This window comes from Chiloscyllium plagiosum, chromosome 1, assembly GCF_004010195.1.
Source record: "Chiloscyllium plagiosum isolate BGI_BamShark_2017 chromosome 1, ASM401019v2, whole genome shotgun sequence".
Classification (NCBI taxonomy): domain Eukaryota; kingdom Metazoa; phylum Chordata; class Chondrichthyes; order Orectolobiformes; family Hemiscylliidae; genus Chiloscyllium; species Chiloscyllium plagiosum.
Window position 1 is genome coordinate 152,876,323 of NC_057710.1, and position 27,749 is coordinate 152,904,071.

At 37.8% G+C, this 27,749-nt stretch overlaps 1 protein-coding gene across 2 annotated transcripts in view; it reads right to left on the bottom strand.

The window, feature by feature from the left end:
* The window catches only part of lrba (LPS responsive beige-like anchor protein), an 875,634-nt gene that overhangs the window by 155,748 nt on the left and 692,137 nt on the right, over nucleotides 1-27,749 (bottom strand). The window lies entirely within an intron of this gene.

Genomic DNA, 27,749 nt, shown 5'->3' on the forward strand with positions numbered 1-27,749 from the left:
AATCCATGTTGACTTGTTCTAATCCGACCCTGCTCTTCCAAGAATTTAGAAACCTCATCCTTAACGATGGATTCTAGAATCTTACCAACAACCGAGGTTAGGATAATTGGCCTACAATTTTCCATCTTTTGTCTTGATCCTTTCTTGAACAAGGGGGTTACAACAGTGATCTTCCAATCATCCGGGACTTTCCCTGACTCCAGTGACTTTTGAAAGATCTCAACCAACGCCTCCGCTATTTCCTCAGCCACCTCCCTCAGAACTCTAGGATGTAGAGTTCTTCCTTTCTTGAAGTTCACAGAATGATAGCTTAGGTCTTTAGTGGGCAACTGTTTCCTGGTGACATTGTTGCTTTCACTTGTACAAAATTAGAAATTTTTGGCAATATTTTCCAAGTTAATGGAAAATAAAACGTGTCACAGAGGAAAATCAGGCAATTTGACAAATTGCTATTTTCTGCCACTCACATTGACCAACTTCGCTGTCATGTTTTCCTGAGTCCTGCAAAAGAGTCATATTGGACTTGAGGAAATCTTTATTTCACAATTTTCAGCAGTTACATGGATTAATTTTTGAAGAGGTTGTTTATCACAAAGTCATAATAAATTATGATGGCACCTTCTAGCTATTCCAAAATGAGTTACAATTTTGTAGTTAGGTTTGATTGTGTTAGGTTTGTACATCTAGGCATTTCACATGATGTACTGCACAAGAAGAAGTATATGTCATATGTTATTGAAGTTTGATCCAACAAACACTTATCCCTGCCTCGTTTTTCCATAATGGTAGCTGCAGTTATCGGCATCATTTCAGACTAGTACTTCAATATCCAGACCAATTCCAGTCATAAAGTCTCCAGCCATTTCTATTAAATCATGAAGACTGGCGTCAGGCCTGGTACACATCTATTTGAAGTATTGGTAATTATGCATAATACTTATAATAGTTATTACCACAAAGTAGTTCAAATTATAATAATGCAAACTTATTCCTAAATTAAGAAAAGTTCTGAAGTATTTATTAGCCATAATGCATTCATCCAAGGCATACTGAAATGATTGTGTGAGGAGAAACTTGTAAAGTCACAAAGTGAAACAATTCTTTTGGGATCAACACACATCCTTCATTCTTGGGTTCCTCTGTAAAATGTATTGTCTGTACAGACTAGGTGTGACACAGTCAAACCTGCATCTGCACTGCTTTAGAGAAGTATCCATTTGCTTAAAAGAAGTGTCCATCTGCATATCTATGCCTCACTTTATGGTCCTAACTAATAGCTTGTGAATGAAAATGAATTATTTACATTATAGACACTTGTTTTGCATAGCCTCTCAATCCAGTCATTGTGTTAGAACCACTGTATTTCTATTTATAGGTTCGTAGTATATTAACATTCTTGGCAATACCAGCATTTATTGTCCAATCCTAACTCTCTTGAAAATTTGGTGCTGTGTAATGTTCCCTCCACTCATGGACCTTGAAGATCCATGCATTAGAAAAGCAAATTAGCAGGCACTAGTACTGACCTGTTTTCTTGAACTTCTGCACTAGTATAAAATGGTCAGGGTTTATGATAATGGGAGTGACAAAGGCAGAGGCGCTTATCAGCCAGGAGTTGAAATGAGGGACTGCAGAATTTGCCAGGAGCTGGATTTGGAGGTTGCAGAGTTGATTTACATTGCTGGGTAGATGATGCCAAAACAGATTACTTTTATTGAATCGGCACAGAGTACAAGTTGAGATTTTTAACTCTGATGCAAAACCAAAACAAATGTTGCTGTTGTTCTTTAAAACTGACTGCAGGATATCAGTAGTTTGGTTCAGTGGGTGGTAAAGTGGTAAATGGCAATTAATCTGGAGAAGTGTGGGATTATGCAATTTGGGAAGGCAAATAAAGCAAGGGAATAATAATAAATGGGAGTGTATTGGAAGAGGTAGAGGGAGTGGGAGACCTTGGTACATGTTTACATGTACCTTAAGGTGGTAAGATAGAAGATAAGGTTGTAAAGAAGGCGTACGGATGCTTTTCTTCATTGAATGAGGTATTGAATACAAGAGCATTGATGTAATGCTGGAGCTATACAAGGCACTAGTTAGGCCACAGCTGGAATATTGTGTCCGTTTCTGGTCACCACATTGCAGACAGGTAATAATAAAGTTAGAGACAGTCCAGAGAAGATCTACAAGAATATTGACAGAGCTTGAAAATTATAACTATGAGGAAATATTTGGTAGGCCAGGGTCATTTTCCTTCAGATAGAGGAAGCTGAGGGCGACTTAATCGAGGTGTACAAAAGAGCTTGGATAGAATGGATGGATTGCATTCAGTTAGCAGACAGGTCAATTACAAGGGGGTACAGATTTAAGACAATTGATAGCAGGATTAGAGCGGACATGAGGAAGAACTTCTTCACCTGGATGATGGTAGGTGTCTGCAAATCATTGCCCAGTTTGATGGTTGAGGTGAAAACCCTCAACTCATTTAAAACTAATCTGAATATATATTTGAGGCACTGAAAGCTGCGAGACTACAGACAAAGTGATGATATCTGGGCTTAAAATAGGTGGTTAGTTTATTCAGCGAGTGCAGATATGAAGGGTTGAATGGCCTTTCTGTGCTGTAATCTTTCTATGATTCTAAATACTTAGCAAGATCAATATTAATGGACTTGTGCTCAGTTTTAATTTTTGCTGACTAATATCGATGAATTCTCTGCAGACAGCTATGTCAATATATGACTGCAATAGACTTTATTGCCTAAGTTTAACGTACTTTAAGAAGCATATATTTATAAATCATCAGCTTCTAAACAGTTTCAATATGTATATGCTATTCACAAAAAGATAAAGAGACAGCCTCAGAAGTTTCATATAATCAAAACATAGTTTGAATGTTAGCATCTTCAGACTATCCAATTTAAATTATCCTTGCACAAAAGCCAACTCTGAAATATTGACCTCCTCTGAACCTAGGAGGAGGAGGAGTGCAGATATGTGGGAAAACATTATCTCCAAATGATGCACCATCTTCACTTGGAAATGTATCATGCTGTGTCATTGTTGTTGGGTCAAATTCCTGGAATATCAGGAACAACCTAGCTAATTGTGCAGTGAAGTTATTTGCACTGCATTATCTGCAGCAGTTGAAAGAAGTGGTTCAACACCACCTTCTCAGGGGTAAACGAGGATGGGCAATAAATGCTCACATTGATAATGATACCCATGTTCTGTGAATAAAGAAACAGGAGTGGATTATAACTGCTAACAATGCAAAGTCAGTGTAATATCATCAAAAACCTCCAAAAAATGAGAAGTTCACAAATGTTGTGCAATGTTTTGTTCTAAGTTTAAAATTATGCATTCAATTTCAATTTCATGCCTAAGATGTTTCAGTCCCACACCAGGAAGTATTTCAATGAAAAGACTTTTCCCAGTCAAAATTTCGATTCAATCTTCAGGAGGTTACCTGATGTCCAACATGCCGTTATAACACAAGAAAAAAAGTGAGGCAAAAGAAATTACTAGTAATAAAAGTATATTATAATCTAGTTATCTTTCAAACTGTTCATTGTGAAGAGCAATCAATATGCATAATATACGTTTCACATGATGACCACAGACAGTTGGCAACTGTTGCAGAGATGTACAAAATTACAGAAAAATCATCTGCTGAACTAGGTGGGTGAAGGTGGAAGACTTTAACACATTGCACATTTGCTGTTTGATGTGTTCTCCCCGTGTCTGCGTGGGTTTCCTCCGGGTGCTCCGGTTTCCTCCCACAGTCCAAAAATGTGCAGGTCAGGTGAATTGGCCATGCTAAATTGCCCGTAGTGTTAGGTAAGGGGTATGGGTGGGTTGCGCTTCGGCGGAGCGGTGTGGACTTGTTGGGCTGAAGGGCCTGTTTCCACACTGTAAGTAATCTAATCTAATCTAATCTAATCTAATCTGATGTCTCATGTGAAGCATTAGCTTGCTCCAGTCACAAGATACTGGTTTCTAGTAATGTTTTTTGAACAAAGATACACACAGCCTTTTAAAACAAATCTGTAATTTACATCATAAGCATTTGATTCTCAACAGCTCTCTTTCACTGTCACCATGAAAGTTCCTTCAGGGAGAATAATGAGGAAAGTTCACAACGTTATCTTAACAAAAAAATTATTGCAAACAGAACCAGAAAACTTTGGGCTTTTGGACCTAAGTTATGTCCAAAATGTAATATAAAAAAAATGTAAAACTAATTTTCCTTGGTTATCCAGTTGTCCTGCTCAAGAAAACTGGTGACCAATTGATTGCACCAGTGGCAGAAGTGGGCAGGATTGTGATGACAAGCAGTCCCCAGATCCTAAGTCCCAAAGTCCAAGACCATATATGTGCCAGGGTTCCCATAATGGTGAGGGGAGGTGACCCCTGGGGAGTATGTGGTTTTTGATGAAAAGGCCAAAGGGGAAAAGAGTATAAGAGAATGGGAAGGGAGATGGGACAGACTTTTAGTGAAGGGGTTGGGGGAAAAATATAAATTACTTAAATATTGGGAGGAGTCAATGTGATAAGTTGTCCTTGACAGATAAGTCACACCTGTATTTTCAAGAGGGTGATCCACTGTGCCTCCTCCACAAACATCCGGACAACTACACCCAGCCTCAAAATGGAGACTGGGCAAAAGTAGCCAATTATTGAGTGACGGTAGGCTAGCCACCCAAGGTCAACTTGTGTCATGGTCCTTGAACATTCTCACAGCTAATTAAGACAGCTTTTCTTTGACTAACCTAAAATTACAATTATTTTATGTCTACCAGATCTCCCATCAATCTCCTTTGTTTCAAGAAGTTCAACTCCAGCTTCTACAATTTAAACTGGGAGCTTAGATTTCCTCATCCTTGGAACCAAATCACCTCTGTGCTCCCTCAAGGATCTTAAAGTGAGATTATAGGTTTGGAATGCAACATTTTAGTAATGGCCTAGCTACAACTTTAGATAGGTTCAGCATAATATTCCTGCCTTTGTACTCAAAACCTCTAATTATGAAATTCATAATTCCATGTGCTCTGCTACCAATCTTTCAATGTGTCCTATTACCTTCAAAGGTCTACGCACATGAACCTAAGGTCTCTCTGTTCCTTTGCATTGTTTCGAAGTGTGCCTTAAGTCATCTCTGATTTGCTAAGCTAAAATGCATCACTTCATTTTCTCTGTATTAAATTCCATCTGCCACTTGTCAACCCATTCTGATAGCCTATCTACGTCCTGTTGCAATTGTCTGGCATCATCTCCTTCTTTGTGACATTCACAATTGTGATAAGAATTTTGAGAACTTTACGCTGTATTTCAAACTTTTTAAAATGTATTTATTTCAAGAAAAATCAGCAATCTCAGTTCTGATCCTTGAATAACATCTATCATCATAAAGTTTGAAAAATTAACCACAACTGTTTTCTGTTCCAAGTTTTATGATCCAAGTTAATATTGCTCCCTTAGTCCTTAAGCCACAACTTTTGTAAACTAGTTTTTTCATATGGTGCTTTGTCAAACACTTTCTGAAAATCTGTGCAGATAGCCCTTACTGTATTTCCTTCCACAACCTTCTATTACCTCATTAAAAAACTTAGGATCAGTCAAACAGGAATTGCCTTTTACAAATCTGTACTGTGTCCCTTGCATTGACTCAAACTAACTATTTAAATTGGCAGAAGTCCATACCATACATAGAAACTCATCCAGCCATGTATATATGATATTTAACAGGCCAGCACTGTATACTTTTTTTTATAGCTTGCCTCAGATTATTCCACACATTTCGATATACAGGGAAAATGGTTCATGGAACATACCAACTCCTGGACCACTTGAAATCAATCTGTGGATCCCTATGGGGCCAGATTCAACTGTTATGAAGAAGGGCTTATGCCCGAAACGTCGATTCTCCTGTTCCCTGGATGCTGCCTGACCTGCTGCGCTGTTCCAGCAACACATTTTCAGCCCAGATTCAACTGTGGCATTCAAAGCAGGGTTGTCCACAAATGGAGCTTTGGCTGACAACATAAACTGGACTAGTTTGTGGATTAGTGACCAGTTACCAATGACAAAGGTTTTCTGCCCACAAACAGTTATGTGATTAGTTGTCAGGTAGCTGAACAGCTCGGTGCTGTAAACAAGATACAGAAAAGCTTTCAGACCATGATCAGTTTATGAGCTGTCTCTCTGTTAGGTGCAGTAAGAAAGATCAAGTCTGAAGTCTATCTTTTCAACAGTTGTACTCAGTTGTGACTTTAAATTAATAAGTCAGAGATCTTGTATAAATGATCCAGCCACCCTGTAACTCCTCAAAACTAGGGGCAGTATCCCAAGAAGGAAAACTAAGCAGCAGCATTCCGACTAGCAAGTGAATCATTAGAATAAGCACAGCAATCCTGTGAACAATGACCTCTGAACTGCTTTCCTAGTGTTCCCTCCAACCATAACACCCATGTTTTATCTTTCCTTGACTATGTCTGTCTGAGTGTGTGAAGGGGAGTTCATAAGGAATTAAGAGCTTTAACCACTAGAGTAGTATGTCTACAGTTCATAACTATTTACCTGTAACTCGAGTCTATTTATTTGCAATAAATAAGAACTTGTGTTAAACACAGAACTGGCCTATGCTTTCTGTTAAGCTGGGCCTAGAAAGCAGATGTATTTGGCAATCTTCGCATGCTTTTTAAAATCTTTAACTTCTGTAACAACTCCAGGGACAGCAGGGCTTGATTTTCAGCACACAACTCCAGAAAGTCATGATAACATTCAAACTTGTGGTTTTATCCACTTTGAGTTTAATTTATTTAATATTTTTCCTTCTTTTGTTTTAATGCAGTTATATAGTTATTAATTTTCATCTTCTGACATCGTATCCAATTGGGCAAAAGTGAGGACTACAGATGCTAGAAAAGCACAGCAGGTCAGGCAGCATCCGAGGAGCAGGAGAATCGACGTTTCAGGCAAAAGCCCTTCATCAGTTTTTGCCTGAAACATCGACTCTCTCTGCTCCTCGGATGTTGCCTGACCTGCTGTGCTTTTCCAGCACCACATACTCGACATCATGTCCAATTGGTCCATCTTCCAGGTAAATAGTGAAGCAAAGTAAGTATTTAGTATTTTGGTTATTTGTTATCATTGCCTGTGATTTTATCCTGCCCATTTACTGGTGGTCCCTATTTCCATGTCAACTTTTCTTCTCTCATTTGAAGAGAAGACTGAAAAGACATATGAGAGAAGTATTCAAAATAATGAGAGATCTGGGCAGAGTAAACTGAGAGGAAATGTTCTCACTTATGAAAGAATTAAGGACAAAAGGGTACAGATTTAAAATAAGTAACAACTAGGCCATAAGACCATAATAAATAGGAACAAGAGTAGGCTGTTCAGCATCTCACGTCTGCTCTGTCATTTAATTGGAGCATTGCTGATCCTTCACATCCACTTTCTTGGCTTTTCTCATAACCCTTGATTTCCTCACTCATCAAAAATCTACCTTAGCCTTAAATACACACAAAGACTCTGCCCTACTGCTGTCCGTGGCAAGAACTGCCAAAGATTCACAACTCTTTGAGAGAAGAAATTCCTCATCTCTGTCTTAAATTGGCACCCCATTATTCTGAAGCTATGCCCTCTAGTCCTAGACTCTCCCATGAGTGGAAACATCCTCTCTGTATGAAACCTGTCAAGCTCCTTAAGAATTCTATATGTTTCCACATCAGCTCTCAGCCTTTAACTCCAGTGAGCAGAGTTATAATCTGCTCAGCTTTTGCTCGTAAGACAATCCCTTATACTGGGGATCATCCTCATGAACTTTCTCTACACTGAAGTAAACAGGTTTTCTCACAATAAATTGTTCAGACCTGGAATATACGGGATGGAGTTAGACTGAATTGAGGCATTACAAGCATACTTAGATGGTCACTTGGACAGTCTGGAGAGTAGGCAGACAAATGACAGTGTGTTCAATTGGAGAATCAGTATAGATACAATTTGCCAAATGGCCTCCCTCTAGGCTGCAAAAATTCTGTAATCATTGGGGTTAACAGACGCTCAGTTGATAGCATGCCTGTATCGGTGATACAAAATAATAGGTCCACGTTCTGCTCCAGAATGAAAACACAAAAAGGTCAAGGACAGTGAAGAACAGCCAGGGAATTAATGCCAGTGTCATAGTCAACATTTCGCTCAAATTCAACATCATAAGAACAGATCATCTACATACCCTCACATTGTTTTTGTGATAATCTAATATTTGTAAATTGGCAGTCGCATTTACTACTTTATAACAGTGATCACATACTTAAGTGTTGTCTTTCCTGAGCTCTTCACACGCTTATTCATCATATTCTTTCCTGTTGTCTGAGTACTTTGCGTTCTCCTTTATTTTTATCCTATTTTACTTTCCTTTTATCTTTATCCATCCATAGTGCATCATTAGTGTTAAGTTTGTTCTTATTTTTATTGTTTCATGAACTGAGCTGGATGCCATTTTAAATGCTTCCCATTTATGCCTAATGCTGTTGCCAATATTATTGACAATTTCATTTTCCCAAGTTCTAATCAACAATTCTCCATTTAGTTACCCTGGTCTTTTGTTTAGGTTTTTGCCCTTCGCAATTATGATCTTAAATATTATTGTCACCTAGATGCTCCTTTACTTTCTCAACAATTGGAAGCCTAGTTCCTTAATTAGAGTAATCTTATGTAATTTAGAATTAATGGACTGATCATGTAGTCATGGACCGCATTATAACCTCTTCACATCAAATCTTTGACACAACATCCCAGTTTTGATACTTGTACTTCCTGACTTCTCAGCAACAAACCTAAACAAGCAGACAAAACACGTCCAGAAACCCTAGCCACTCTCCCCTATCTCAAAGGCATCTCAGAAATGACTGCCAGACTACTCAGACCCCTTGGCATCATGGTAGCCAATAAATCCACCAACACACTAATACAGCAGCTAATGAACTTGAAAGACCCGATACAGACAAGAAGCAAAACTAATGTAATTTACAAAATATCGTGCAAGAACTGTAACAAACACTACATTGGTCAAACAAGTAGAAAACTAGCCACCAGGATACATGAACATCAACTAGCCACAAAACGACATGATCTTCTCTCACTACTATCCTTACATACAGATAAGGAAGGACATCACTTCGATTCGGCCAACACATCTGTCCTAGGACAAGCCAAACAGAGATGTGCACAAGAATTCCTAGAAGCACGATATTCCACCTGGAACTCTATCAACAAACACATTAAGTTAGATCCCATCTACCACCCCCTGAGATAAAGAACAGGAAATGACATCACCAACCCAAAGAAACCCAAACATATAAATAAAAAGCAGGAATCATCAGCAGTGCTTCGCTTGGAGGCTCACTAAAGATGTTACCTAGTAGGGTGACGAAATGTCTGGAAATGAACCTTCCAGCTCAGCAAGCAAACCTACATCCACTAGTAATAATTTAAATGATCAGATGTTATTGTGATGTTATTTGAGGGATATGTCAACCAGCACACAAAGAACTCCACTACTATTCTCCTTGTGATTTTTTTATATTTAACTGAGGTGGCATATGTAGCATTGATTTAACATCTTACTCGAAAAGGTGACAATATCAACAATGAAGCACAGCAATATTCAGAAATGTTAACAAGTACAAGACTTAAAAGCTATAAAGACTAAGCCACGGCTTATATCTTGACTTAATTACTGGTTTATTGAAACTGGATGGTCAGCAGCTTTGAGGAAACTGAGTCAAGAGAACAGGAAACACATCTCATCAATGACATGAGTTCCTAAAGGACATGGAAACAATTGGGAAGGACCTAATAAGAGTGGCAGACTTAGGGCTCAGGATTTAGTTTTGTGGGCAAAGGGAAGGGTCATTGTAGCAGAGACAGCTGAACATATCAATTTGAGTGTCAAAAAGATCTATCAACTCCTTATGTGCACTTCTGTTAGCGATCAGAGGGGAGTGGGCTTTTGTTGAGGGACAATGTATCATAATCACATGACGAATTTCAGTCAAAACATGATGTAAATATAATTGTTCACAGTAACAAAACATGAATGGCTTGGTGATAGTTTGAGTAGCAGAATCTAAAGGTACAGCTTTGGACTGATTGAGAAGGCCTGCAAGATAAAGCTCCTGTGAGCCATGGATGAGAAGGATCATGAGAATGGAATCTGGTGATGTTGCAATTGACGCTGTTAAGGCTGCAGTGATAGGTGCCTTGATATACCTTTATTTTTCTTCAAAGAGTATCTGTTTATATTGAATGAAGATTCCAGCTAGGTCAGTGGCAGCATGTTCACTAAACTGGGGAATTATGAAATCTTTGCGTCGGGATTAGACGTGCAAGTACCTAAAGTGGAAAAAATTAAAGATGGAATGGCTCAGTGACATGAAGGGGAAGAGAGAAAGCTTTTGAAGAATCAAGGAAAAAAAAACTAATGTATCAAGGAGTAAACACAGCTGTGGGAGAAGGACTAAAAAAGTAGCAGTGACCAGGGAAACTGAACTAGCCATATTCTGATAAATTAACATTTTGACTCAGTCGAGCCTCAAGAATCAGGAAAATAACATGGATTTTTAAAAAGGTGACTAACCACATTAAACTAACTACTACCAAGTACCTTTACAGAATTTCCTCTTTTGCTTAAGCGTAAGGTTTCAAATATTGGCAGCAACACTTTCACAATATTGAAATATGAGCCTTAAAAATACACAAGTGTCTTCTCTGAAGATATTTTATAGTCTAATTAGAACAGTTTCATACTTTTTCTGTGAGACTGCATATAGTATTACTTTTATTTGCCAAATTCTTTTTGATTAATTTTTTTTAAATTAGACCAAAATTTTTCAATAAATTTGGTTGAATGTAAAGATTAAATTTCACTTTTCAGAAGTTCACAATGAAATGGGAAATATTAATCTTTTTTCCAAAATGCCCACAAGCTACTCTGGAGAAAACAATTCTGTATTTAAGTAGTTTGACAAATTGTTTGCATTCAGGTATTTAAACCAGTTTCTCTAAGAGTAGACTGATTTCCTGCCAGTTTAAAAGGATATTCTGCTTTGTAGGCAGCAGTTTGTTTGGGCAGGGTTGGGGTTGGGGGTGGGGTGTGGTGTGTTAAGCAGTCACTCACACATGAGCTCAAGCCAGGCATGGATAGGCCTTGCTAATGAGCCTCAAGTACCCTGCAGTGGTTTAAAAAGTTGATAGCTTCAAATGATGCCACCACATGACAGAATGTGGCCAACGAAAGGAGGAGGGTGATTAGAATAAATGACTGGAGTAATTAACTCTGATTCTAAACCACTTAACTGGAAAAAAAAGCCAAGGGCTGTTTAGTTGATGGTCTGCCATGAACAATCAGTAATAAAAGGCAGTCTCTGTTTTTCCTGCATTGTGTGTATAACTGCACACTTGTAAAGTATGTGTCTCTATGGATGCATGTGTATGTGATCAGGAGAACAGGAGTGATTCCTCCTCAAATAGATATTTTGAAATACTATTATAAACTTGTGTGAAGCATAACTCAGAAACTGGCTTAACTTATTCTTTGTAGACAGGAAAGGCAGCCTCAAGTAACGAAGAGAAAAAGATAAATGCACAAGGATCTTAATGAGGAAGCTGCTATTAACTGGGCAACTTTTTATGTTCACTACACGTTCACAAGAAAATAAAGATGGATTTACAATTTAACAGGTAAAAACTAACCCTCCCACCCTCCCAGAGGCATTAACTGAATATCGTTGGTGAAAACTTAAAGGATAGAAACCAAGTCCAGTGGCCATTATTCATGTGAGCTTTCATAATGAATAACAAGATTGTTCAGCAAGAGAGGATATCACAACCAGATCCAATCTATGCTAATACAGGCTAATACAAAGTTCATGCATGTGCCAGCAGGGGTCAGTGGATAGTAAATAACAGCATTACCTGTCTCTCAATCGGGCCAGTACGACAAAAACATGGCATTCTCACCATGGCTGAACCTGTGCATACATGGGAATCAAATCTGGTTATCTTCCTGACCTGCCAACCTGATAGACTTTAGCTCCAAGCTGTAACAGCATTACAATCCTTGAGAGGCACAAACACTGCTAAAATTGATTGCAATAATCTCCCAAGTCTACAAAGTATTTCCATTCAATGCTTAGATAAACAAACTATAAAGATTATTCCAAAATCATATCAAAGTCCTTCATATATAACTAGATTTTTTTAACGTGCAAAGTTAGGCAAAGAAGGACTAGTCCATTAATGGATGCTGTTCATAATTGTTATTTTGTAGCATATACTTAATGAATAAAAAATTGATACTGTTGAGTTATAAGTAAAATTTTAAGTGGAGGATTGCTATCTTTGCTATGTAAATGTGGATTTATTTTTAAGATGGATAATACTTGTGCAACTGTGGTAAGCACAACATATACCATGATCTAAATGTTTACTTTTAACAAGCGATTTATTTGACAGCTTTACACCTTAAGGCATCACATAATTAAATGTTTTGACAACCAAACAAAAACTGTATAACTTTACAGGCTGTGACACTCTGCAGTATTTTAAACAGAAATAAAACCTTGTTTTCTCTATTCTGTTCTCAAGCAAAACATTTTTAAAATCAGCTGCATAATGCTGCATGCTTGATCTAAAAGCATTTCTGTACCATTGTTCTTTACCCATCCACCTACAGAGCAATTCCATACTCTTGTGTGCAATTTTACAGATTTAGGGGTCACCGTTTTTGGTCATGTTTGCACCAAATGAAACAATGCTAAACAGTAGCAATTATGAACAGCATCCATTAAAGCATACTAAAGTGTCACAAAAAAAAGTTATCCTTAGGTGCATGGTGCCAGTCCATTTCTTGTATCATAACCTTAGCTTCAAAATCATAACTATACAATAACAGCATGATGCTTTAGTTTGCTACCCTGAAGGCATTTCTGAATATCATCACTGAGCTTGTACTTCTTAATACTAAATTTTATACAGTCATACACTGTGAATGTACATTCACTGAAAATTGGATTAAGGCTGTTCAAGCTCATTTCACTTGTGACCTTTAGAGAGACCACCGTGATCTCAAGGTGGAATCAAACATGAATATAAAATTATTCAAATTTCGAACATAGTTGCTGTTTAGGTCAGAAAAATGGGCCCAAATCTTATTTGTTTAAAAATAGCTTTATATGGAAAGTAAAATTCAATCAACCATTCATTTAAATTATTAGACTTTGAATTATGAGCACAATCTGTTGCCAAACTTAACCAACTAAAATGTACATTTGTTCTGTATGTGATACTTTTGCAAACTGGCTTGGCTGTAGGGAAAAAATGCAGCTGGAAGTCAGCAAGAACAAATTTTACATTGTAACAGAGTGCAGCAACTTGCTTTATTTTAAATTGCAGGAACCCTTAGTTCTCATGTTGGAACATCTGATAGTATTTAGTGCTTTAAGCCTTTTGACTTGTATTTCCTGCCCTGACCAATGTTTAAAATTCAAAAGTTGTCAGAAGTGACCGAGCAGCCAAAAAAGAAAGTCTCCCATGAGGTCTACAAACGAAACTGATAAATGCACAAATAAACCAGGAAACTACGAACTGACCGTGGTCTGTGCAAATAAACTTCTTACAGTCAAACAGTTAAACAACTCTAATAACCAATCACTACCATATTCCTATTTGCCTTTTGGGGTTTTATGATCAAAAAGAAATTGTGGAAACCCATAAACGTGACTACCAGTAGCTCACAGTTATCACAAATTTTGTCCCAATGGTCACAAATCCCTGTTTCACAAGTGAGTTAAGCTGGAATAAAGGAGTCATTGAAACCACAATCCAAAGCAAATTAGTTATCAGATTTTCTGAGTTCATATCAGTCTCCACATTTATTTTAACCAACTAGAAGTATTACCCTACTGCTGTCATCTAGCAGCCCAAATAACTACAAACTGCTTGTAACTGCCATATACAGGTAGTTTATTTATAGTTCTGAAGGAGGGTCACTGGACCTGAAATATCAACTCTAGTTTTCATCCACAGATGCTGCCAGATTTGCTGGGTTTCCCCAGCAATTTCTGTTTTTTCTGCAGTTCTTTGGGGTTTTGTTTTAAACTTATTTATACTCAAATTCAAAAGCAAACATGAATTGATCTGATAGGCAAAATAGAATAGTTTTGTAACTGGTTTGGCAGTCCTTTTATTTCCTCTATTCATTATTTGCATTTTAGAACAGCATATTGTTCAAAAACAATGTAATAAAAGCTAATTTCAGTCAGTTTTCAATGAAGGAATAAATCCTAAACAATACTGATATCATAAGCAGTGATACATAACACCTGCAAAGTTAAGTACTGCACAATGTTTTCTTTTAGAATGAACTATCTTTAAAGCAAAATCTATTTAACCATTTATTCCAATGGATTTGGAAACGAATAAAATACACTAAATGCTTCACTGAACATTAAGCTAATTAGAATTTTTTCTTAGATTTATAAAATCCTATATTCTCCAACTAAGTTTTCTCATAATATGATTATATTCCCCAACCTGGCTTCAGAATTGTTACAAAATAGTTAAGAAAATAGGTTTAATAACATCCATTAAAATTTTTACGTAAAATAATGATAGTGTTGAAGTGGTGACCACAGTCATCATACTTCTGTTATGAATGATTAATTGCAACATAGACAAAAATAACAAAAAAAATTAAAATAAATGCAGAACTTATGTTTTGGAAGGTAACATATTTCCCTTCATGTGAGAAAAACTTGTATAAAATAATATCTACTACAGCACTACAGAACTATATAACTTTTTCACCTGTGACGTTAAAATCAAATTTGACTGCTAAATGGATATTACTGCCATCCTTATGTTTAAAATATATATTTTGCTGCAAGATTAACAATCCTTAAATGAATGTATATGTATTAAAATACAAGACCAGCTTCTTGTTTTTTCCTGTTATATTTTCACACCTTCAGGGTAGATATGATAAAGCCAGCAAGCTCACTGTTAACTATTTGCACTTAGCTCTCATTTTCAGAGTCTGGTATCTCATTACAAATTTCTTATTCTGCTTCAGGAAGCAGATGACACCAGATAATGCCAGTTATCAGTCATTACAGAGGCTCCAGTGCCTGAAGGTCCCCGCTGTTCTTATACTATTTTCTCCAAAGCTCGTTTTGCACAGCTGTGACAGAGGTTTGAGCTAGATGCTGTTTAAATTATTGCCCTAATGTAGCAGTAGACACCACATTTGGTAACATAAGATATACTAGAATGTTTAGTTTTGATTATTTCATTCAAAACATATTTCTCTTATAAGTTATTTGGTTTAGAGCTTTCGTTTAAACTCATTTATTGTTCGGAATGAGCATGAGAAATGAAATTCACTACTTTTATCCTACACATTTTGAAATCGAAGGCAGGATTGATTATCCACTGCAAACTGTGGATACAAATTTCACATCTAAAAATATTTATACAGAATCCAAACAAAAACCTATCAACTTTCAAAATCTGATATATAAAATACCTTATTAACGAACATCCACTTGACTATCCACTAACATATTAACATATCCTAAGATTCAATTTGTAATGAATTTTAGCTCCATTATTATTTTGGGACTAATGGGAATTGTGGAGGAAGACCCAAATTTACATGCACAAAAATAACAATCAGTTATCAAGAGAATAGATGTTCCTATGCCTCCTGGTTGGACTGAGGGAACAACAGCATGACAACTCAAATCAACGGACATACAAAGATCGCTACTTAAAATGACAATCCCATTGAATTTGTGATGTCAAGTATTAAATGCAAGGCCAGACAACACCAACTAATTTAGTAGTAACAGAAAATACCATGCAAGCAAAATATTGAATAGATAAAAACAATTACAACAATAGGAGTCTTCATATAGAAAGGAACAAGTACATTGCACAATAGATATCAAATTATTTAGTGGCACAACATGCTACTGCATTTCCACATGTTATGGCAGGAACTGATTTCTGTTATCATTAAAAATCTAAGGAGTTTGTCACCATAGTCAAGCTGCTGTGTGGTAGTGAGCAAAAGAAAGATTTATGAAAAAGGGAGAGAAGGATTTGTGCAACTTCATGACATTCTTCATGTCTTCATGACATTTTCCTGCATCATCTAGAGATAACAGTAACAAATATTTACACAGCACCTCTAGCATAATGCAGCAACTTAAAGGTGTTTCCCAGGCACATGATAGAAGACAGTGCAACACCGATCCAATAAAGAATTATTAGATCATATGACTAAAAGCTTGGGTGAGAAGTTTTTTGACATTTCCTCTCGAAAGCCTGAGCTCTAATTTTAAGGTTATACTCCTAAGTCCTGGGCTGTCTAGTAGAAATAGTTTCTATTTATAGTTACCCGATTAAATTCTTTAAACACCGAAAGATAATGGCACCAACCTGCATGTCATTTTCCCTTCCCTACCCACACTATAATCAATTTCGCAGAGATGGGGTGGGGAAAAAAGTTGGTAGGGACACCTAATTAGCCTCACTAAGAGTCACTTAAGGCCTATTAGAAAAGGCCAACTGGCATCTTACAGTCAGACCACCAGATGATGGCAGGTGGTGAGGTGGGGAGATGGAAGAGTGTGCATGGTTCAGGCATGCCAAAAGGCTCTTGTTGCCTGCCTGGTGTTGCGGCAGTCACAGGTCATCATGTACAGAAGCTCACTCCTCCTAACAGCAGTGGCTTGGTTGCAGACATAATTTTTTTAATATAAACTTTAAAAAATATTAGAGTGTAGATTATTTAATTTTTAATTTCCTTCACTCCCATTACATGTTACAACTTCTTCCCAGGTGGAAAGTCATCAAGTGGCTCTTTTCTTTCCAGAGTCCACATGCTTTCCTGAAATGGACAGTGAACTGTCCACTCTGAGGCAGGTCATAATAAGTGATTGCTTCCTATGCCATGCAGGTGTCTAACCCATCTATGAGTCGAGAGTGTGGTACTGGAAAAGCACAACAGATCAGGCAGCATCGAATAGCAGAAGAATCGATGTTTCAGGCAAAAGCCCTTCATCCTGTTTTGGGCAAAAGCCATTCTCCTGCTCCTCGGCTGCCACCTGACTGTTGTCCTTTTCCAGCACCACACTCTCGACTCTAATCTCCAGTATCCGCAGTCCTCACTTTCGCCTAACCCATATATGAGCCTGATGGCAAGTTCAGAAACCCACAGTAAAAAATCTGTCCAAACATCAAACTTCCATAACTCACTCTCAAAATGCTCACATTTTACCAACGCCATCCCTGCTTTCAAAAATGTTTTCTTCTTCAACTAGTCCTTTGTCTCTATCTTTTAATTTAATGCACCTTATTTTCCTTTCTACCTTGGTGTGCACTTAAATTTGTAAGAGGCTTTTTCAGATTGGAATGTCCAATAAATACAAATTATTATAGCAGTGATCAATTCAAGTGCTGCTACAAGAAGTAACAGAACTCATAATTTATCTGTTCGTTTAATTAAAACATCAAAAGTGTGAAATTCTTTGTCTCATGATGGCCCTTGCGCGTGTAAACAAAAATATGTTTATGTTGGTGCAACGGTCCCTTTAAGAACTAGATCTCTGAAAAAAGGATTTCTTGTAAAAGCAATTTCCTGCCAGTAACTGATCATGTGACCAAGGTGGTTGGGAGATAAATGTTAAGGAAGATAGATCAGCCATAAGTTAATTAGTTAATTATCGGGATGAAAAGGTTCCTGGGTATTGTTCTGCACTCAAGTAGTTGGTTTCAAGCGGGGGGGGGGGGGCCTCAGTGACATAGCAAATTCCCGATGTGATATGTGCACTCAGATATTAGTTAAAGCTTTACTCCTATCCACAAAAAGCAGGACTAATCAAATCAAGGATCATCTTTTCAGACTACTCTCAATCACTAGCAAAGTGAGGGAAGGTGTTGTCAACAGTGCAAAACGCAATACTTGCTCCATAATAACCCTGCTCACTGATGATCAGTTTGGGACCTGCGATAGCCATTTAGCTCCTGCCTTTGGTGCCTTATCCAAGCATAAATAGAAGAGATAGCTCCAGAGCTATGCTAAGAGAGGCTGCTACTGGCATCAAGGCAACATTCGACTCAGTGGCACATGGAGCACCAGCAAAATGGATTCAGTCAGCAGGGAAAATCTCCATTACTTGGAGTCATACCTAGCATAAAGGAAGATGTTGTGTTAGTCAGAGGTCATTCATCTCAATCAAAGGATCTTTGCAGGAATTCCCCAGGGTAATGTCCCAGCCCAACCATCTTCAGCTGCTTTATCAATGATCTTTCTTCCATCATAAAAACAGAGGTGAGGATGCTCACAGATGACTACATTGGTGTCCAGCACCATTAAGGATTCCTCAGAAAGTGAAGCAGTCAATATCCAAATGCAGGAAGACCGCACAATATCCAAGCTTGGGTTGATAAATAGCAAATACGATTTGCACGATACAAGTGTCAAGCAATGATGATTTTCAACATCGTTGCAGCACTTGGAGTACTGTGTTCAGTTTTGGTCACCTTGCTACAGGAAGGATGTTATTAAATTAGAAATATTGCAGAAGAAATTTACAAGGATGTTGCCAGGACTCAATGGTCTGAGTTCTAGGGAGAGGTTGGACAAGCTAGGACCATGAGAGGCATAGATAGGGTGAATACACTCAGCCTATTTCCCAGAGTTGGGGAATCAGGGACTAGAAGGCTTCAGTTTAAGGTTAGAGGGGAAAGAATAAAAGGGAACCTGAGGGGCAACTTTTTTTACACAGAGGGTGGTATGCATATGGAATGAGCTGTGGCACAGGAAGGTCTGATGAAGGGCTTATGCCTGAAACATCGACTCTCCTGCTCCTCAGATGCTGCCTGACCTGTTGTGCTTTTCCAGCACCATGCTTTTTGACTCTGACTCTCCAGCATCTGCAGTCCTCACTTTCTCCACATGGAATGAGCTGCCAGCAGAAGTAGTTGAGATAAGTACATGGATAGGAAAGTTTAGAAGGATATGAGCCAAGTGTAGGGAAATGGGGTTAGCGTTGATGGACATTTTGATCGGCTTGGGCCAAAGGGCCTGTGTCCTCATGACATTCAACATCATCACCATCACTAAATCTCCCATTACCAACATTTTGGGGGTTACAATTAACAAGAAACTAAACTGGACACATACAAATATGTGTTGAAAAGTGTGGTGCTGGAAAAGCGTAGCAGGCCAGGCAGCATCTGAGGAGCAGGAAAATCGACGTTTCGGGCATAAGCCCTTCTTCAGGTCCTCACTTTTTCCACATATACAAATATTATCACTGAATATCTAGAGAACTGGATAGCTAGATATCGTTTTTCTTGATTTCAATATGAATGCACTTTTAGAGTCAACTATATCCAGTCCTTTAAGAATTAATCCATGGATATGAAGTAAGAAGATCACTTAATTTATTAATAACAAGTAATTAATTGATCAGGAGCAAGACATTACTCTTGGAATATGCATCCAAGTTCCAAGACACACTGTCAATATTTGGTACAGTTGTTTGAGAACACCTTAAATTTTCCCAACAGGTAACAAAGCATCAAGCAGTTAAGACAAATGTAGAATGCACTTTTAAATCGAGTGATAAGGTACCAGTTCAGCAACTCATGCAGTTTGAACCACTGAAAGTTAGATTCACTGGGCCTTAATTAGTTACAAAGAAACCAAATAAAGTAATTTTTTAAAATTAGTTCACCAGATTAAAGGAGAACTCGACAAATGTGTCACATAACTAAGTTGAAACAGCATTATGACAGGAAGGATAAGCTACTTCAGTTAATAAAAAGTATATGCATCAAGACATGAGGGTTCAAATGATGAGACAGAGTTAGAATGTTTTCCAGGTGAACCGTCAGGAACAAACTTAGTTAATACAGAACTGTTAAAAATTTGAATAAAGTTTTACACTATCTTCCAAGATAGTGTGTTGCCAGAGAAACTAAAGTTTAAATTTTGTAGACTTCTCTGTTTTGAAAATAAGTTGGAATGACAGTCAATTTGTGAAAAAAATGTGAGCCCTGACATACAGTTGGTCCTCTCACCTGAAGAGGAATGTTATAGATTCATCCACCATGGAAACAGCCCTTTTGAACCAATTCATCCATGCTGACCAAGTTTCCCAAAATAAACTAGTCTCATTTGCCTGCATTTGGCCCATATCCTGCTAAACCTTTCATATTCATGTACCTGTCCAAATGTCTTTCAAATGTTGTAACTGCACCTGCATCCTTTGGCAGCTTATTCCATATGTGAGCCACCCTCTGAAAAGGTTGCCTCTCAGGTTCCTTTTAAATGCTTCTCCTCTCATCTTAACATTATACCCTCTCGGTTTGCACTGCCCCACCCTAGGGAGTAGACCTTTGCTATCCATCTTACCCATGCCCCTCATTACTTTATAAACCTCGATAAGATCACCTCTCAATGTCCTGTGTTCCAGGGGAAAAGTCCCAGCTTATCCAGCTTCTCCTTACAATTCAAACCCTCCAGTTCTGGTAACATCCTTATAAATCCTTTCTGTAGTTGTACTGAAGGCTGTTCAGAAGATGCTCACTTGATTGATTGATTGATTCAAGATTTGAGGTGTGTTTTATTAAGGAGAGAGATTGAGACGTTTAGGCCTATATACTCTGGCATTTAGAAGAATGAAAGAAGATCTACTTGAGGTTTATAAAATGCTAAAGGAGATTGATAAAATAGATGTAGAAAGGATGTTTCCTCATGTGGGCAATCTAGAATAAGAGGTATTATTTTTAGGATGGGGAGGGGGGGGGAGTTTATAACATAAGAGGGGAAATTGCCTCTCTCAAAGGGTCATGAGAGAGTAGTGTAATTCACTACTCCAGAATGAGGTGAATGTTGAAATATTGAGTAAATTTAAGAAGAAAGACCGATTTTTAATTAGTAATGGGTCAAAGGGTTTAGGAGAACAGGCAGGAAAGTACAGTTGAGGCCAAGATGAGATCAGCACAGCAGGTCAGGCAGCATCCGAGGAGTAGGAGAATCGACGTTTCGGGCAAGAACCCTTCAGGCTTTTGCCCAAAACGTTGACTCTCCTGCTTCTTGGATGCTGCCTGACCTGCTGTGCTTTTCCAGGACTACACTCTCGACTCTGAACTCCAGCATCTGCAGTCCTCAGTTTCTTCACTGAGATAAGATCAGTCATGATCATATCAAATGGAACAACAAGCTCAAGGGGCTGATTCACCAAATCTTGCTCCTAGTTCTTATTTTCTATTACATGGAAATAGTCCAAGATAAACATATTAACTATGGATGATACGGATTTGCAAAGTACTTCACCCCTTAAATAAAATCCTTACTGACCGAACCCTGAAAAATTGGTTCAAGTTAAAGAAAAACTCAACTTTATATTGGGGAATGATAAATTGAATTGAGGCAAAGCAGTTGGAGTTTAGCAGGTAAATTGGTACCAAGACCTGATGGAATCCAAAGGCTTTACATTGATAGAATCATAGAATCCCTACACATTGGAAACAGGCTATTTGGCCCAACAAGTTCACACCGACCCCCCAAACAGTAACCCAGCCAGATCCATTCCGTACATTTACCCTTGACAAATGCACCTAACCTACACATCTCTGAACACGATGGGCAATTTAGCATGGCCAATTCACCTAACCTGCACATCTTTAGATTGTGGAAGGAAACTCATGCAGACACAGAGAGCACATGCAAACTCCACACAGACAGTCACCAGAGGTGGAATCGAACCTGGGTCCCTGGCGCTGTGAAGCAGCAGTGCCAACCTCTGAGCCATTGTGCCGCCCCAACCACTGAGCCACATTGTTAACTGAATGCCAAAACAAAAACTGATTCTGGTCCTATACAACAAGTTGAAGATTGCTACGACAGAGTTAGCAACTCTCCATTTATCAGCAAGATTGTCCAATTAAAAAGACATTTCAAGTGCCACAAAGAAATCAAGCCAAGGAAATCTCTCATTCTGTAACTCCAGAAGTCCTATATCAATGTAAAGTAATGCCGTTTGAAATGAACAATTCACAAGCTAGTTCTCAAAGGCTAACAAATCAAATTATTATTAAAGACCTACCAAACTATATTGATGATTTATTGGTCTACAGTGACATGTGAGCAACTTCACTGCATTTTTTGAGAGATTACAAAAAGCTGACTTGGTGATAATTACAGTGAAAAGTGAATTTGCCAAATTCTGGCAAGGTCAAGTGCTGCCAGAGAAGCTAAAGTTCAAGTTTGTACACTTCTCAGTTTTGAAAACGAGATGAGAGATATTGCAGTTCCTCAGAATATAGATTGTACAGGAGTGCTGACTGTCATAAAAGTGGTTGCTTTATTAACAAATTTATTGAAGAACGAAATTGAATTCAACTGGACAAAATCTTGCCAGACTGCCATCAGAAAACTGACGGCTATTCTAATAAACAGTGTAAAAATCAAAAAGAAACTGCGGATGCTGTAAATCTGAAACAAAATACAGGTGAAAAGTAAGTGTTAAGTATTGTTTTAGCTCTTCGGTGATTTGAAATATACATTTACAGAAATGTCAGAGACACTGTGCTCTAAACAGACAATATTCCATTGATGTTATAGAGAAATTCCAAACCAGTAATCTTAGATTGTTTTGCTGGAGTTAATAAAAACAAATTCAGATTGCAGAGAGGAGCATTGTAATTGCAAGTGCTTTACACAGATTTTGATTATTTGTTTAAATAACTCATTTCTGCATAAAGACGCATTATAAGCATTATCTATACATCAAAAGGTTTGTACATAACCTCCCCATTTACTAAAACACAATTACCTTTCGATCAAAGACCTGAAATCACAGGATATTTGATACTTGAATTTTGACAGAACAACAGGATTAGTCCTATTACCTGTATTCTAATGACTGAGGTAATTGCTAAAGTGTATAGTCACATATATTTGGTTGTGAAAAAAATCTTTACTTCAGTAGGACATTTTTATTTTAAGGGAGGATGTGTGATGGCCCATTTGCTTTCTTGGGGGACAAAAAGATTTTACAAGAAATCAGCTAAGAATAAATTTGGGTGAGATTCTTAACAGGGTTTCTTTCCATGTACTCTAGCGAGATTTCTCATGCAATTTTCTGAAATGCACCTCATTATCTATGCACTAACCATTTATGACACCCCACTCGTCCTATTTTCCCTTTCACCACAAATGGTAGTCACTACTGCTAGGACTGCAATACAAGCTCACATTTGCAAATGAGTTGCTATTTAAGAACCAACAAATTACCCAATTCACACTCTGCTTCTCTTTCCCCAGTGCACATTGTAGCCTATAGCATGGTCATGTCAACCACCTTGCTGCGCTGTGCTCCCTGATCAACCTCAGGGTTGTTGTGACTATTGGTAACATCCTTGCTGCTTTTTCCTTCAATGCATTTTTTTTTGTATGCTGCCTCCAATCCCCACAACTGACTCCCGAAATTTCATTGTCACAACAGCGGTCCCCTGATAAGCTACCTTGATTTTAGTTCAGCTGACAGCTGGATGGAAAGTGGGCTACCCCATCAAGTGACATGGATGGACAGTCCCAACTGATAAATGACCAGACCCTTGACTAATCTGTATGCAGCTCCCAACTGACTTACTGTGACTCCCTGGACTGGTTGCTGTGGACCTGCAAGTCTGACTGTACTCCAGTACAGATTACAAAGATATAGAACCCTCAATCCTGACTGCTCAAAGTGAACAATGTGCCAGATCCATAGGACTATAATAGAATAGTGCCTTTGACATAATGCGTCGAGACCTCCTGATGAAAGGCTGTCTCCCTTGGTCTGACTGAAGATTATTCCCTGTAGACTTTGAGACATGGCCATTTGATTGAAGCACATGCAACATATTTGCTTCATATCTCACTAGCACATGGTGTCGATGTGCAAATGGCATACAACAGGGCCACACAGCAATATGTCCACCTCCTTAACTGATCGCTACTGACAATCATGGTAAGCTGTTAGCCGTGAGTCTGTCTGGCACGTGGGAGAATGGGAAACTGGATTTTAAAAATCAAGCAAGATTTGATAAAAATGACATGCTAATGTATACAAAAAGGCCTGTCACTTCTCACACAGTGGAGAATTTTGCTCTCAACATAGAGGATCATGCTATTGCTGACTTCACACTATTTTCTCAAATTTCTCACCAATGACCACATTGGTCAGGTCAATATTTTTCACTTGTGCAATGATCCCTTTTAGGATTAGCTTTCTGTGAAAAAAAAAGTTTCTAATAAAAAGCAGTTTTTTTGCAATAACTGATTATGGGTTTCCATTATAGGGCACAGTAGATTCCTGGGTGTGATTCACTGTTCAAACATTTCTGGTTTGGTCTAGGACAAGTAGGGGTAATTTCTTGATTAAGTGGGATTCAATTAAAATTCTGTATGTTGTTGAAAATGGTTTCAAACTCTTGATAATTGAAGGACTCTAGTAGTAGTGAGTTGGACATCAGGGAATATAGAGAGAGAACTGGAGTGTGAACAAGGGAGTTCATAGGTACAAACTTCGCAGAACAAAAAGTTAGAACCAGGACAATTCAGACCCAAGGTGGCTCCTCTTAAGATCCTTGTTATGTTTTTGTTTAACAAGGACCGTATAACTATGGAACACTTGAAGGAGGTTTAAAGGGATCACCTTGGCCTGAAAAAAAAGGAGGCCCAAGAATTCGAAATCTTTATAGACTTAGTAATTAATCTTCAAATTTCTGATCACTACTTGACTTGAGTTTTGGGGATGTAAGTGAAATTGATGTCAAAAGAAATTTAGGTTAAGAAGTTTGAGTCTTAAGTAACTTGGATTTTTAATATCTTTAATGTAATTGTCAATATAAAAGTGTATAGCTATTATTTATGTACTCTGACTTTTGGATTGTAAAATTGTATTATTTTAAACTGTGTACCTTGAATCTTTTGGAAAATATCTGTGTTTATTCCAAAAATTAAGTAAATTAACATGTTAATGGTGTCTCACAAGATCATAAAGTAATTTATTTATCTTTGTCTTACTCTTGGTTGTTTGAAATATACAGTAGGCAGAGAATACAGGATTCTTTGTCAGTTTCCTGCCTTCTGACTTTTAACCAGAAGTTTGTGTATATTTCCAATGCTTCATCACTCTCATCTGCATGCTCAAGGAACGCATCATCAGCTCACACAGCAAAAGCTGTTGTTTCGCTAACAAACACACCATCCACCAAAAAGATTTAACATTGAGATTATGAAGCACATTTAAAAGTGCTGATAGTCACAGTAAATACTGGGTTATTGTACAACAACTCTGGCACCATGGTCAGGCACACATCGAGATGCAAAGAACCAGCACAATACATACATCTTGATGTTAGTGAGTGCAGACATTGAGAGGAGGGCACAATAGTTTAGATGGGCAGTTAGAGAGAGAGATAAATTCAAACATCCTGTGTATGTTTTCCTTATCCCTTTTCATGTTAGGCATCCTATTAGGCAGAAATTAAATTGTCAGCTTAAAGCAGTATAATATAAAACACTTCACATTTGAAACCTAGTTATTTTCATCATAAGTGAATTCTCAAATTACAACTACCCCTAATATCTTAGTTACATAAAATAATTCAACACTGGGGTACTCAGAAGTCTGTAGCTCCAAAATACTCTATAAAATATACATTTGATGAAGTGACGAAGCAAATTAATAGTAGCAAATTAATTTCAAAAGGAGGCTGGATATGAGCTGAAGGAGGACCAACTGAATGCCTATGGTGACAGATCAGGGAGTGGGATTACATAAATGTTTCTTTCAAAGAACAAGCTCATGCACAATCTGTCAAATTTTTTTTGTTCCTGTGCTGGATGATCTGAGCAAGATTATTGTCAAATTTCCTCCAAACCAAAGGAGTAGCCATGGGCACCCGCATGGGCCCCAGCTATGCCTGCCTCTTCGTAGGATATGTGGAACAGTCCATCTTCCGCACAGAAGCTCTATTGTCAAATTTAGCACTGTATTATATAACTAGTTTTCCAATTTACAGAAAACTGTATTCATATTTCTTTAACCTCTTAAACGTTAAGTATTAAATATATACTTTGTCAAGCAAATGGATATTAGGTGGTTTTGTAACTAAAATGGTGGGCAACACCATGTATTCATGAATGTATTTATGTTTTTGCAGAAACCTCCCTCTGTTACTGTTATGAACAGAGTAAACCATATGTCGTTAATAAAATTACTACCTTAAGGATACATCCATATCTAAAATACATTGAAAACTTTTGTCATTTTTGTATTAAAATTATTTTTTTTTAATGTGCATGTATTAATTTTTTTTAAATGTCCATGTATTTTTGTAGTACCTGTACTGCCTATAGAGGATATAGAATGCCAATATTAAAAGTGTCACCAAATATTTAGGGCATAGGTGCAACACAGTTTAATCTGTGTCTTTCCAAATCCCGTCCAATAGGCAACTTGCAGAAGTACCTTCATTCTATCTAAATGTCACACAAATGATAGTTTGAACTTCAAACACTTTCAGCAATGCAATGGATCTAAAGTAAATGTTTTGATTACTATTTCTTACTCCTTTGCAATTTCCAGACTGGCAAGCTCAATGAGATAATTGTGTACAATGCCACATCCCCAAATTTCTGAAAATGGCTGCCAACATGTCTGCCTTCCAGACAAATAGGCCCTATTCAGTTCCTCCAGACTCAAAATTAAACAGCTCAGTGGGATTCATCAGATATAATTTGTTCCCCTCCTCAACAAACTTTTTTGTACTTCTTTTCCTTCTTTCTATCTCTGTCAGCAGTACCTCATACAACCTGCCATTGTTTATGCTGCACTTGACTAATTTATGACCAATATTTGCTTCTACACTCTCAGTGGTCAATTTTGTACTCTAACTCGCCTTCTCCACTTTTTGTTAAAACTGAAGCCTTGGCAAAAGCGCAAATCTGCCAGACGATAAAACAATACATGTAAGAGATTACACTAATATATATTTTTGCCTTTCTTACCTAATTTCCCAATCACTGCTGCTTAATATTCTATTTAACTAAGTTTAAATTCACATATGTATAGCCTTCAAAAAGTTAATATTTTTTCTGCTGCTGTGTGAGTGTTTTCTTAGAAACAAATTAAGCATATCCACCTCTTCTAATCATTATGCCAAGGTATGTGAAAATTTTCACCATTGCGTCAGGTTTTCATCAAGCAGGCATGTATTGGGGCTCTGGATGCTTTCACCCCCACAATTCATCTCCACCTTGGAGGAGACTGCCTACCCTATTTTTGTATAAGGTTGTTACGTTAGCTTACCAGTTCTGAAGGGCTGCCAAAGGTAACAACAGAGGCAGGTAGAATGGTGAGTCTGGTTGGCGAAAAGGGCCATTTCCGTGTACTATATTATTAGTCCAGTAGTACTCATAAGTATTAGGGCTGAAAATGTGTTGCTGGAAAAGCGCAGCAGGTCAGGCAGCATCCAGGGAACAGGAGAATCGACGTTTCGGGCATAAGCCCTTCTTCAGGAATGAGGAAAGTTTGTCCAGCAGGCTAAGATAAAAGGTAGGGAGGAGGGACTACAAACTTTCCTCATTCCTGAAGAAGGGCTTATGCCCGAAACGT